Below are 13921 nucleotides of genomic sequence, written 5' to 3'. Positions count from 1 at the left end.
TTGATCAAGGTCAGGAAGTAGTGAGTGTCAGAGTTTGAATTTGAACTCAAGCCTCTCTGATTCCAGAGTTCAAGATTTCAACCTCTACTGCTGACTACTTCCTTTGAGAGAAGCTTACCCAATTCTTTCTTTAAAAAACAAAAGATTTTTTTAGAGTGGTTTTAGGTTTACAATAAAATTGAGAGAAAGGTATAGTAATGTCCCACATACCTCCTGCCCCCACACATTCATGACCACCCCCATTATCAACACCCTCACTAGAATTTTTTACCAAGGATGAACGTGCATTGACGATCATAATCATCCAGAGTCCATAATTTACCTTAGGGTTCACTCTTATACATACTATGGGTTTGGGCTAATGTATAATGACATATATGTCTTGTTATAACATCATACAGGGTATTTTCACTTCCTAAAACACCTCTGTACTCTGCTACCCTCCCACTCATCTCTAGGAACCACTGACCTTCTTGTCGTCTTCAGTTTTGTCTTTTTAAAACATCATGTTATTAGAATCAGTATGGCTTCTTTTACATGGTAAAATGCATTTAAGTTTCCTCTATGTCTTTTCATGGCTTGGGAGCTTGTGTCTTTTTAAGTGCTGATAATAGTCTATTATCTGGATGAACCATAGTTTATTTATTCATCGCCCCACTGAAGGACATCTTGTTGCTTCCAGGCTTTGGCAATTATGAATAAAGCTGCTATATACATACATGTGCAGGTGTGTGTGTGTGTGTGTGTACATAAGTTTTAAACTCCCAAGCAGAGCAAATACCAAGCAGAATGATTGCTGGATTATAAGAGGATGGTTAGTTTTTTGAGAAACCACCAAACTGTCTTACAGAGTGACTGTACCGTTTTGCGTTCCCACTAGCAAATAATGAGAGTCCCTGCTGTTCCACATCCTCACCAGCATTTGCTGTCATCGGCATTCTAGATTTTGGCCACTCTAATAGGTATGTAACTCTACCTCTCTTTTTTTTTTTTTTTTTTAAGTTAAACTGAGTCCTAGACAGGCAGTGTTTGAGACCAAACTTCTCAGCCATTTAGTAGAAGAATTAGATTTAAGGCCTTGATGTTAGATATCTGATGATACTGAATTTCTGTGGCTACATTGTCTCTCAATTGTACAACTTTATACATGGATCACTGCCTGGGTGAAGTAGTTACTTAACTCAAATATGTTTGATAATTAATGGCAACTAGAGGTGATTTCTTACCTCTAGTTCATGAATGAGATATTTCAGAGCTGACAGTAGTATAGATTTATTGTCCAGCTCAGATGAGATTAGAACTTGTCGTGATCACTCAGCTGTATGGATCAAATCATACTTTCTAAATGCCATTCCCCCTTAATGTGCTGTCCCTTTTCCTACACTGATCAATGGGCTCTGGTTATAAGGAAGGATTGGAAGTGGTTGCTTTGATTTCTCTTCATTTCAAAAGCATTAAAGGATACCACTCCTTTTGTGGGCCCCTACGCTAGGGGTGAGGAGATGGTGCGTGTTATAATAGCCAGCCAAGGCCAATCCTGACCTTTTCTTTGCTCTTCCTTGAATGAGATTTTGAAATAGAGATAAAGTGGGAAGGACAAACTGTAGAACAATACAGCTTTTAACATCTATGACATACTTTGGGAATACCACAGGGGAGCTAACGCTGAGGGAGGAATAGCAACAGTTTTTTTAAGAATAGAAGATGGTAAATGTGGAGAATGAAGGAAAGGAGGATGGCGCAATGGGAAGAGACGCCAGCATGATCACATAATTCACTGAGGCTCTCTTGTAATTCAGGGAGATGATCTTTTCCCATCTCCAAGTTTTTGTTATTCTCTGGAAAAAGGTATGTGGGTACAAAACTGTTAGTCACCTCATAATGAGCCCCATTCCCAAGTGGAATAAGATGACTTTTGCAACTGAAAGTTTATCAATGACTTTAAAACAGATGGTGGACAAGAATTACTGAGTGCTGGTGGTTCTTAACTATTGACTGACTGATTGGATCCCTTTTGAAATTGTGATAAAAGCATGGAATTTTTCACTATGAAAATCAACATATGCTCATGCACCAATTTAACATACCATCCTAGACTTCTAGACTTCCTAAAGGTGATCCCTGAACTCCTGTTACAGAATCTTTGTCACAGCAGACTTCATGAGGAGAGCAAGAGAAAGTGTGGGAGGATGAGCAAATTTTAGATAGGTAAAAGAATGAACGTGAGGTATGTAGAAAGTGCTCAATAATATTGGCGGAATAGAATGGATGATTGAGCTGGGAGCATTTTCCCTCTGGCTCTCAGCCTCGCTGCAGCTACCATTCTGTAACTTAAAGATTCCGTCACCTTGGTAAAGATTTGTGCTCTTCTCCAACCCTTTCTTGCTTTTCTTTCCTTGTTCACTTCTAAAGATCGAAACTCTGCTAGGAACTGGCAGTCAGGCTGGAAATGCCTTGGAGCCTAATAGCTACTTATGTCAGCTGTGGCAATAAATTGGTTATAGTAACCCAGGTTTCTGGGAAACGTGTATTCAGCTTTAACTGAACAGCCCATTTTTTAGGCCAGTGGCTCTCCAACTTTAATGAGCACGTGTCTCCCTAGGGCTCTTGGTAAAATGAAGATTCTGGTTCCGTAGGTTTGGGGTGAGTTGGGGTCTGCATTTCTAACAAGCTCCCAGGTGATGCTGCTGCTGCTGCTCCATAGACCACACTCTGAACAACAGAGCTACGGTCTTCTTAGGAAGCCGGCAGAATTGTTCTCGTCACTGTGGCTGTGTGTGTGCATATGTCAAATAATCTAAGTTTACTCTCCCAGAAAATGCTAATTGCTTACTATGACCCCATAAAAGAAGATTTTGAGCCAAAAAAGGAAGTTTAGAGTTATTTAATTTTTGAAAAAATTTAAGTTTTGCAGACAATTGAAAATCGATTATTTGGCCCAATTAAATAGAAGCTGGTATTTGTGTAACAATATCCTTTGTGACACAGTCTGGGGAGTAAGCATAGTAGCGGTACCTGTCCACTCTCCTCAGGAGTATCAGCTAAAAAAGCCAGAAGATGCTTACTCTTCTTGCACAATAATACATACTTTGCAGATATGTAGTTGTACATAAGGCTTAGTAAATTTCATAATGAAATGGATGGAAGCTATTTCCTCATATTCATTTTAAGGAGTAAAATAGAAAAAAATTAATATATTTGGTTCCAATTCACTTTTTTTTTTTTTTGCATTTTAACATAGTTTAAATTAGGATGTGTGTTACGCTTAATGGAGTTTTCCAATTGCTGTTGATGAAGTGGCAGTTGTAAGGAAGGTGTTATTGGGTATGCATGTGCTAGCTTAATTGTTATTCTCTGTGGCATGGCTGGATGCTGCCAACCTCTTGACATTTCAGTCAAAAACCATCATGACTATTAGAGGAGGGAATATGAGCTCAGAATGGGAGTTAGCAGCTTGAAAGAAGAGGCTGGGGGACAATTTTAAGAAATGCTACATCACCAGTGGTCTTGATAGCATATAGGTTGATATCATGTAACATGATGTCTCTGGCTCTGTGATGAACTGTAGCTCAGGAAAGTTTGATTACACATGTACAGAAGTTTTTAAGCTACTGTTAAAATATATTTTGCTTATACTTTTATTTTAACCTATGAACAAGAATGATGCATGATAAAAATCCATATGTAAATAAGTCTGAAAGAACTCCTTCACAAAGTATGCAATAAAACCCATAAGTAGTAAGAAAACATTGTGTCCTAGTTTGATTGCCAACATTTTGTTTGATTTCCTAGTGGTACATCTTATAATTAATGGCAACTTGGTATGGTGAAATACTGCAGTTTAAAAATTACATGTTGGGGAAATAAAGTTATCCCGTCATAAAATTATAGAATCAAAGGTAAATTCAAGAAATTAACTATAGAGTGTCTAAATCAACCAGGCCACATGAGGTTCAAGAAAAGAGTAGAGAATAGTGGATGTTCTTATGAATTAGAAAATCTAAGCAGTAGATTTGGCTGTGATAGTGAGCAGTTGTGACCTTGGGCAAATCACATCAATTCTCTGGATCTCTGTTTCCTAATACAATGAAGAGAGTATCTGAAGTAATCTCCAATGTACCTTTAAGATCTTGGATTCTGCATATTCAAAACAAAAAATGTGGTGCATAAAAGATTAGGTTTACCCATGATCTCTTACATTTATCCCCTTTATCACAATGGAATTTTTCCTGATAAGTTACTGATCTTCCTTACATTTTAGTTTAAATTAGATCAGGGTTCATTTTAGCAGGACTCTGTTTAGCTCTGAGGTATCGGAAACAACTGGTCAGCCTCTTCCTGACAATTTTATACATACTTGAAAAACTTATGAATAGATACCATGGATTTCTCTTTCACAAAGAAAGTAATCTTAAATTCCTTTCAAAAAGAATAAACTTCTTAAACAGTTAATAAATTGTTAAATTCTATGAACAGTTTCTGTTGTATCTGCTTACGATTTGTGCTTGTTTGCTATCCCCCAACTAGTCCTCTTTCTGAACGGTGCCTTAATTTCTTTATGAAGAATGACCTCTCTCTTGTCTGCAGGGGCTCTGATTAAGGGTCTCTGAATTTTCTTACATTATATATATATTTTGTTTTGTTTTTGTTTTTTTGTTTTGTTTGTTTGCTTGTTGGGCAGGGGGGGAGGTACTCTGAATCTAGAGCTGAGTGTTACAAAAATCCAAAAGACAGTTGGGGTTCACTCCTGGGTCGTATCCTAAGGAGACTGTCAAGCTGTCCTTCAGCCTCCATGCCCAAGCTGGCTGGTTGCTGCTCACTGGATGTGAGGCTGACTCCAACCTGGCCTCAAAGTCTCTTCTGCCCTTTTGAGCTCCCCAAGATTGCTCCAAACAGTTCTCTTCCTAGATTAACTAGAATGGGTTTCTGATGCTTACAATCAAGACAGCCTAACAAGTAGAGACAGAATCTGTGTGGGGCGTTCCAGGACTCCAGTAATAACCAGCTTCCCAGTGTCTTGGTGAATAAACTGTGGAGAAGATGGAGGGACACTTTCAGGATTTTGGTGTCTCACACACTCTACGTGAGAAGGGTTCAAACTTGACTGGTGTCACATATATATAGTGTAAAACGAAAATATCTTTACGTTACTATTTTTACTTTTCCTTTGGATTGCCCAAAGCCTTTTGGTCTTTATCATGGGCTTTGGTTTTGACACAAATTATATCTCCAAATAGAATTTTGAAATACAATTTTTACACCTATCCTTCTGTCTGTAATTAAAGGTAATTGTGTCCCTTCCTTGTGTGGTTGCCAAAAGTAGTATACAAAAAAATTCAAAAAGAAAAGCCATTAAATGTCTATATTATTCTGCTTAAATATATCCTCACAGAAGAAGAGAAAACAAACTATGAATCGCTACATTCTATACCTGAAACTAATATTACACTGTATGTTAACGAACTGGGATTTAAATAAAGATTTGGATAAAGAAAAAAAGAGGAAGAAGAGAAAACAAACTGATTGGTTTTAACTTTGGTGCCATGGTGGTTCCATTTATTAGTTATAACATTTGTAAAATCTTTCACAATCCAAACTGCCCTCCTTTGGGAAATCCATTACCCTACCTCTAGGCCTCCAGATACTGGAAACATTGACGATTTAAATGAAAGGAAATACAGAGGGAAAAGACAAAACTCATGACTCTCTGAGTTACTTCTTTGGAAATATAAACTTTGGAGAATTGATGATGCCTTTCATGTTTCCCTCTCCTTGTACCCTGCCACTTCCAAATAGCTTTCTCTTCTGCCATCTGAGATTCACTGGAAACATCCCTGCATATGTTTAGGGTACCAATTACTAGTTTGAGCTCTAGAATTGCATTTCTTGAGTGCCAGTGCTAGATACACATATGATATGATGTTGTGCACATTAATCAATGTCTCAAAACTTAAATTTCTCCATCTATAAAATTGGGTTAACCAGAACCCCCCCCCCCCGATTATTGTAAAACTCATATGAAGTAACTTAGCACAGTTACCTAGCACAGGACCTGGTACCATATTAGACCCTTGATGCTTGTTATTTGTTATGATTAATTTTATATATATATATAAAGCAAATACGTAACGAAGGCAGGGTTTTGAGTGGATCAGATGGTATGGTGTTTGGTGGATTGCAGAGGGAGAGGATGTGAGGCAACACGACTAGTGGGCTACTTTTGCAGTAAATATGATGTGATGTCCAAAAGTCCAGATATGAGTGGGAAGTAATGATACAAAAAGAGGGACAAATGGAATGAAGAATGGAAGAGGCTTATTGATGATCAGTTGAGGGTATCAAAGTGAAAAAAGCACTTCTGAGTGATTGACTCAGGAATGGTATGGGGAAGTCTGGAAGGGGAATAGGTTTAGGGAGAAAGAGAAACATTTTGTTGAGTGCAGGAGAAGCATCCATATAGAAATGTTCAGCCAAGAGGAGAGAAGTCAGGTTGAAGCTTGTGAAGAGCTGAGCTAAAATCCTTGATTAGTCTTTTGTATGAATAAACAGGATATATTATCTTTTTCTTTCCTGTGGGATATGTCAGAAAGTTGTGGGAGAGCAATGACTTTTGAAAAGCACATAGCATTATGGAGCCTCAGTTTCCTCTTCTATAAATCTGATGTTGAATGATCCCTATGGGGCACCTACCAATGGAAATTGATATGTGAGTGAATTTATGGATTAGCTGTGTGAGAATTATAACATGAAAGTATGTATCATCAATCATATATCATAAAACATATACTTTACCCAACTTGTTTTTGAATTTTTAAGTTTGAATGTTCTAGATGTTTAAGATGTTTAAGGTACTCTTGAAAAAGCAGCATGTTCAAAAGGCAGAAAACCTTATCTCTTCCCTTATTTTACAGTGCTCCCAGATCTGAAGCAGGGCACATAGATATAACCAAAGAAGCTGACAAACAATAAATGCATAGTACAACAGCCTGACGGTTTTATATGACATATATAATAATACAGAAACCAAGATTAACCTCAAAGGAAATATATACAAGGAGATTATTGTCTGTACCAGAAATAGAAACCATTTAAATAGAAGCATGTAAATTTGGATTGCTAACACAGACTCCAATTGTGCTCACCTAATCATCCATTATATACACAAATTACTGATTTGCATGCTCAACTAGACAGGATCAAATATTATCTGGATGTCACTTAAATGTCCATGGTTTGTAAGTTTAGAGTTGTTCAAAATAAAAAGGTTCAGTTCTCTTACTAGTACACCACTTTACCCCGTGTACATTTTTTTAAAAAGATTTATTCATTTATTATGAGAGAAAGAGGGGCGAGAGAGAGAGAGAGAGAGAGAGAGAGAGAGAGAGAGAGAGAGGGAGAGAGAGAGGGAGGGGGGGGAGGGAGGGAGGGAGGGAGAGAGGAGAGAGGAGAGGAGGGAGGAGAGAGAATCCCAAGCAGGTTCTGCACTGCCAGCGCAGAGCCTGATGTGGGGCTCGAATCACGAACCGTGAGGTTGTGACTTGAGCCAAAACTAAGAGCTGTATGCTTAACCAACTGAGACGGGATGGTCCGACCCTGCATACATTTTAATGCAACAAAGTGCCAACAGCTTATTTCTTTCAAACATTTTTTGCCTTTAATTCTGTAGAGCTAAATTTGTTACCTTTGTGATTTACTAAAAATAAAATTTGGGGCACCTGGGTGGCTCAGTCGGTTAAGCGCCTGGTTTTGGCTCAGGTCATGATCTCACAGTTCATGGGTTTGAGCCCCGTGTCGGGCTCTGTACTGACGGCTAGCTCAGAGCCTGGAGCCTGCTTCCGATTCTGTATCTCCCTCTCTCTCTGACCCTCCCCTGTTCGCACGTCTCTCTCTATCAAAAATAAATAAAAAACAAAAAAAATTTAAAAAATAAAAATAAAAAAAATTTATTTTAATAATGGCTATGCTAATTGTATTAAACCATTGTATCTTTCTTTGTTTCATAGGCTGTGGAGTTTGGAGTAGCCTTTGAACTGAGCTATATTTTAGTAGTATATATCATTTTGTGATAGCTTACTTTATAGAATTTTATGTCTCTGTAGTGGAGCATTTGAAACTTTGAGGAATAGCTGCATCTTAAAGATTAGATTTGAAATTTATACTTCTTGCCCAATTGTCATCATTAAATATTTATTTTGGTATTTGATATCATTGGTTATGAGGTCCTATAAGACTGAGTGCATGGTTCTTGGCAGAAAACTTTTGTTGAAGAGATGTGTGCTGGAATGAACTCATGATTACTTTTGGATAAATAGAAAAAATCTGGAAACAGGTATAAATTACAGTGTTCTCTTTAGAGGTTAATACAAGAAGCATTGTCCTTTTTCTTTTGCCGTACCCACCTGATGTATTTCCTTGGCATTAATTATACCTACCCCAGGTAGATGTTGACAAAATAGTGTCCACGAGCTTAGTCCTTTGGGCTCAGATATGCTAATCACTAGCTAGATTTCATAATCTGTATAAGCTTCAGATTTTTAATTAAAAAAAAAAAAACTTTCAATACCTTGCTGGGTGTCTAGAGTTGATGGCATACTGCATGCGAAGCACTTGGACATAGCAGACATGTACTTGTTATTTTAGGAGTTGCCTCTTCCTGCATACGTCAGTGCTTCATCAAAATTTTCATGGCTCAGCCAAATGGTGTCTTTTACAGTTTTTTAAAAAATTTTTATTAATATTTGAGAGAGAGAGAGAGAGAGAACATGAACAAGTAGGGGAGGGGCAGACAGAGGGGGAGATACAGAATCTGAAGCAAGCTCCAGGATCTGAGCTGTCAGCACAGAGCCCAATGTGGTCATTGAACTCATAAACTGTGAGATCATGACCTGAGCCAAAGTCAGATGCGTAACCGGCTAAGCCAACCAGGTGCCCCCAAATGGTACCTTTTAAATAAAAGGCACACCTCTTAAGGATTCTTTTTTCATAGCTCTTAATACATATCAGAAATTCTTAGAAATATTTATTTTGAAAATACTCATGTACATACATACACACACACACACAACAAGTAATACTGCTGGGGAGTCTTGATGCTGCACTAATGGTCCATTCTCTTAGGAATATCTATCAGGTACTTTTCGTGAAATACGTATTTTAAATCTTACAATAATCTGCAAGGTAGATTATTGTAAGATTTAAAATACGTATTTCACGAAAAGTACCTGATAGATATTATTCCCATTATATTGATGAAAAAATTAAGACTTACTGAGGTTAAATATCTTTCCCAACATCAGAGAGGCAAAAATTGTGCATTCTGGCATGTATCTATTGTACAAAGTCTGGGATTGTGTGTGTGTGTGTGTGTGTGTGTGTGTGTGTGTATGTGTGTTACAGGAAGTTGCTTTTTTAGCTGCATTAAATAAAAAATCACAGCAATTTTTGAATTGAAAAATACCAGGAATGACAACTATGCACTCCTAGCTTCTGACAACTCTTTGTTAAGCAGATTTATTGATCCAAAATATTATGATATGCAAGTCAGATGAGATACATGTGAAAACAGTTCTTCATCAATTGTGAGAATATAAACATTCCTTTGAAGAGTGGGAAAAAACTACATTTTTCAAAATTTAACGACTTCCTTTAAGGCACACTGGAATTTTCTTCCTTAGTTTCTTTTGCTCCCTCACTAAAATGTTACTAGGTTGAATATCACTCAAATAAATAAAGAAGCCTATTTCTTTCCATTAACTTGCCAACATGTAAAAAGGCTGGGAGACTGATTTACTTTCAGGAATCAATTTAGGGGCAATTCTTTAGCTCTACTGCAACTTTTGATTCTTCTAGTTTCTCTGTCAAGCCCATAATATCTGTTTTGTTTTTCTAGCCTTGAAATTCCTTTGTAGTCACCTTCAGTGACATGAACTGGATATGTTTCTACTGTTTGTTTGTTTTAGCAAAAATATTATTGATAAAATGGAAAAATAGAAGATATAATAACAAGAAATTGTTCAATTTTCATTAGACTCTGCTCTGTATGACATGTAGAAAAATGGAGAAAATACAGAAAAGTCAATAGTAAAGTCTTTCAAGTTAAGTTTGATTGTTCATTCAAAGAGCTATAGTGAATATATTTAAAATCAGAGAATTATATGGGAAGAGGGAGCAAGAGATTAAGATTGAGAGAGAGAAAAAGAAGGAGAAAAAATATAAAATAAAGAACTATGTCTTAGAAGCTGAACTTTATCTGTAGAAGAATCCCTACCTTTATTACTCATTTATATGTTGGAACACTGTGGTACAAAACTGAATGTGCTTGCAAATGGACTACTTGAGCAATGTAATATCATGTAGCCATTTCATTTGATGTGTGAGTTAAAAAAAAAATCTCATGCGTTGGAATAATCATTTTGCATCCATACCACAGATGTTATAAAACTCACTCAAAAGATGGCATCTTTTAAAATTTGAAAACATCAACTCTGCCAATTTACTCATTACTATTAACAAGATAAAATCATAGCAATATCTAACTCAGCAGGCATTTATTTACTGTTGCTATTAAAAATGTCTGGCACTGCAGAAAAAAACAAGGCTTGTGAAAATAATAATACAAATGACAACAACTCACTGGGAACCTACTATGTGTCAGGATTTTACAAATATTTTCCTTCTTAAATACAACAACTCTGCAATGAAGAAGTTATTTTACAAAGAAATGGAGGCTTGAAGAATTTGTTTGTTTGTTCACAATTATATAGAATAAGCTCCCAAGTAAGGGCTTAAGGTCCTATCTATCTGGCTTAACAGACTTTGCTTCCTTGCATTCTATACTGATCTGTTGTACCTGAAATAAAGTTGTGTATATGTGTAAAACTATATATAAAAATCATACATGTGCAAAACTCATAGATATAAAGCCATATTCCTATCTGTAGCTAAACAGACATACAGCTATACCTATCTACCTCTATCAATTTCTGTATCTTTGTATCTATATTTCTCTATCTGGGAACTAATAATACATTAACATAGAAAATAATAAAAATATATTAAGAGTGTGATATGAATGAGTAAAGTACTCTCTGAACTCTGAGTAGAATGTGAAAAATAGTCAAGAAGGAAAACGATAGGAACCATTGTTTGATTTACTAGGAAAAAACATTACTTTGGACTTAGCCTTATTGGAAATGTAGGGCCATTTGTGAACAGGAGAGAGAAGGAAAGGAACAGAACGTGTATTTATTGAACACTTAGTATGTTCTAAGCACTGGAAAGACAGCCTATTTTTAATATTGCATGTAATCACCTTATTATGGCATTTTACAGATAAGGACAATTATACTCCAAAGGGGTGAAGCAACTAATCCATAACCCAGAGGAGGATTTAAACCAAGGTCTGCAGGGCAAATACTATGTGCTTTTCATATCACCAGGAGATCAACAAAATAATACTGAGTAAAAGTTGGCCTGGAAGCAATATTCAGATAAATTAGAGAGGGGAAAGTGACAGGGAATGAGAGGAATTAAAAAAAATTTTTTTCAGGTTTATTTATTTTTGAGAGAGACTGAGAGAACGAGTAGGAGGAGGGGCAGAGAGGGAGGGAGAGAGTATCCCAAGCAGGCTCTGCACTGTCAGCACAGGCTCAAACTCACAGACCTTGAGATCATGACCTGAGCTGAAACCAAGAGTCAGATGCTAAGCTGTGACTGAACCACGCAGGCGCCCCAGGGATGAGGTGAAGTTTTGAGAATTTAATAAAGTAAATTCAGAGCCAAAAAAGAAGAAGCCTTAACTAAGGATGTGACACTATGGTTAGACAAAAGAATAACATGATTTTATTTCTTCTGAGCATAAATGGTACTTCTTTGGAAGTACTTACAAGTGTGTGTAGACTATTAGATAATTTGAGAGTTCAGAAGTGAGCAAAGTTGGTGTGCAGAATTTGCTGCATGTGTAACAGAGCAGGCTGACAAAATAGCATGGAACTTAGTGAGATTAGGTTCAGCATTTCTCACCCTGCTGAATTATGTAGCGGGTGGAGAGGAGAGTATACTAGTATTTTTTAAATGAGTTCACATGTACTGATTCAGTGGAATTGTGCTGCGTGATCTTGAGAGTGCTCAAAAATGAGATTGCTGAGCAATTTTCAGTGATTTTATTGTTAAGAAATTCTGGAGACTAGGAACCAGCAAACTGGAGATAAGCAAATATCGCTCAGAGTTTTGAAAAAAGGGAAGAAATATTTTGCAAACTAGAGAGCAGCCAGCTTCATTCATCTCTGGCAGGACTAGAATGAGTTAGAAGGAAGGTCGTTTCACACTTTTATGAAAGGGAGTGCTGGTTATTAGGACCCAGTAAAAGCTCACTAAGATCAAAGCACGTGAGAAGTGTGCATTCCATTTTTGAATGGCATTGATTTTCTGCAACAACACACCAATTAGGTGATGTTTCTCTAGGCCTATCATCCGTCTAGTTGCATGATTATTTTATATGTGCTCTGCCTATAGATCTGCAACGTTGCACCCACATTTTTCACTCTTACTTGATGACCTTACATCTTTGTTTACTGAGAAAATGAAAGGTACAGGAGGAAATATCTAGGAGCTTCCTCTGCCAGATTGCTGCCTCTTCCTGTATTTGTGCCCACACAGGCTGCCTTTTCCCACTCCGTGGGATGTACTGTACGGCTCCCATGTAAATTCACCTCCTCCCCTTGTGTTCTGCACAGCATTCCCCTCTTGCTTATTCAAGGCCTGCCCCTTCTTTCTCTGATGAAATAAGCTTCTTTTCTGTTGGCTCATACCCACTAACATATGGGTGTGTAATACTATTTCCCATCTTAAAAGACAAATGAAACCAAACACTAACCAAAGAAAACCTTCTTTTTTCTGTGCATCTACTTCTAATGATTATTTCATTTATTCCCTTCAGACCAAACCTCCTTGAAAGTGGCTTGTATTTTGTTTCTAATTCTTCTCTTCCTGTTTTCTGTTCATCCCACTTCTTTTCAAGTTGTGATAGCTACTTTCAAGTGGATCTGCTTTTGTTAGTATTGTCAATACTAACAGAGGCCTTGACTTAATTATTTCGGGATGGGGCATGGGAATGGTTATATTTTTGTAAGCAGTCCAGTTGATTATGGATTGGGGTTGGGCCTGAAAACTGGCCCCACCTTCCAAGTAGGGACTAAATCCCTTAGCATGCACACTCTGTCAACGTGCTGGCTGCCTCGGAGGGCTCGCCTCAGACATCTAGTTGGCTTCTCTCTTTGGCAGTTCTGTAGATAAAATAGAGTGATTATTTTGAATTATTCTTTGTAAGAGTTACTGCAGAGTCCCCTTAAATAGAAAGCTTGCAATGCATTTTTTAAAAAGATTATGATGTACAAAAAATTGATTCATTCATGGATTTTATGAAACCTAGCTGTTGTATTAGGCCAGGTACATATTCATTTCTCAGTCTTTTGTAGATTCTTGTATGCTTTATAAACTAATAATCAGAAAAAAATATGGGACATAAGCAAATCATTATAATAACTTTGTTTTGTCTTGTGTGGAACATCCTCTTTTGAGCAATTTAATGTATTTTACATCTTTGTAGGACAGTACTTGACATGTTGTATTTTTGAATTGAAATATTTGTGCAGACTACTAAAAATTCATAGATGCCCTTAAGCTGAGGGTTCTTTTGTTTGTGTGCACAAAAACCTTTGAGAAGTTAAGTGTTATGTATTGAAAATGTAATAGTGGGCAAATTTTCTATCTATCAATCTCTGGATCTGTCGTCTACTCATACAGTGCTTATCACCCTATCATCTATGTGCTACATATTTTCTCAAGATATATGGTTTGTAGTTTTCTCCATAGTTATGGCACATAATGATTTTTGATGTTTATTTATTCTTATTTCTCTTTT

General features: G+C 37.0%; 1 long non-coding RNA gene across 1 annotated transcript in view; it reads left to right on the top strand.

The window, feature by feature from the left end:
• The first annotated feature begins 879 nt into the window (after positions 1 to 879).
• The window catches only part of LOC115299176, a 60810-nt gene continuing 47768 nt past the window's right edge, over positions 880 to 13921 (top strand). The window contains exon 1 of the long non-coding RNA XR_003912024.1: positions 880 to 962. This is a non-coding gene — a long non-coding RNA (uncharacterized LOC115299176). The remainder of the gene's footprint in view (positions 963 to 13921) is intronic.

This window comes from Suricata suricatta, chromosome 8 (assembly GCF_006229205.1).
Source record: "Suricata suricatta isolate VVHF042 chromosome 8, meerkat_22Aug2017_6uvM2_HiC, whole genome shotgun sequence".
Taxonomy (NCBI): Eukaryota; Metazoa; Chordata; class Mammalia; order Carnivora; family Herpestidae; genus Suricata; species Suricata suricatta.
The sequence above is the reverse complement of the archived record's forward strand: the minus strand, read 5'-3'. Positions and strand labels throughout refer to the sequence as shown.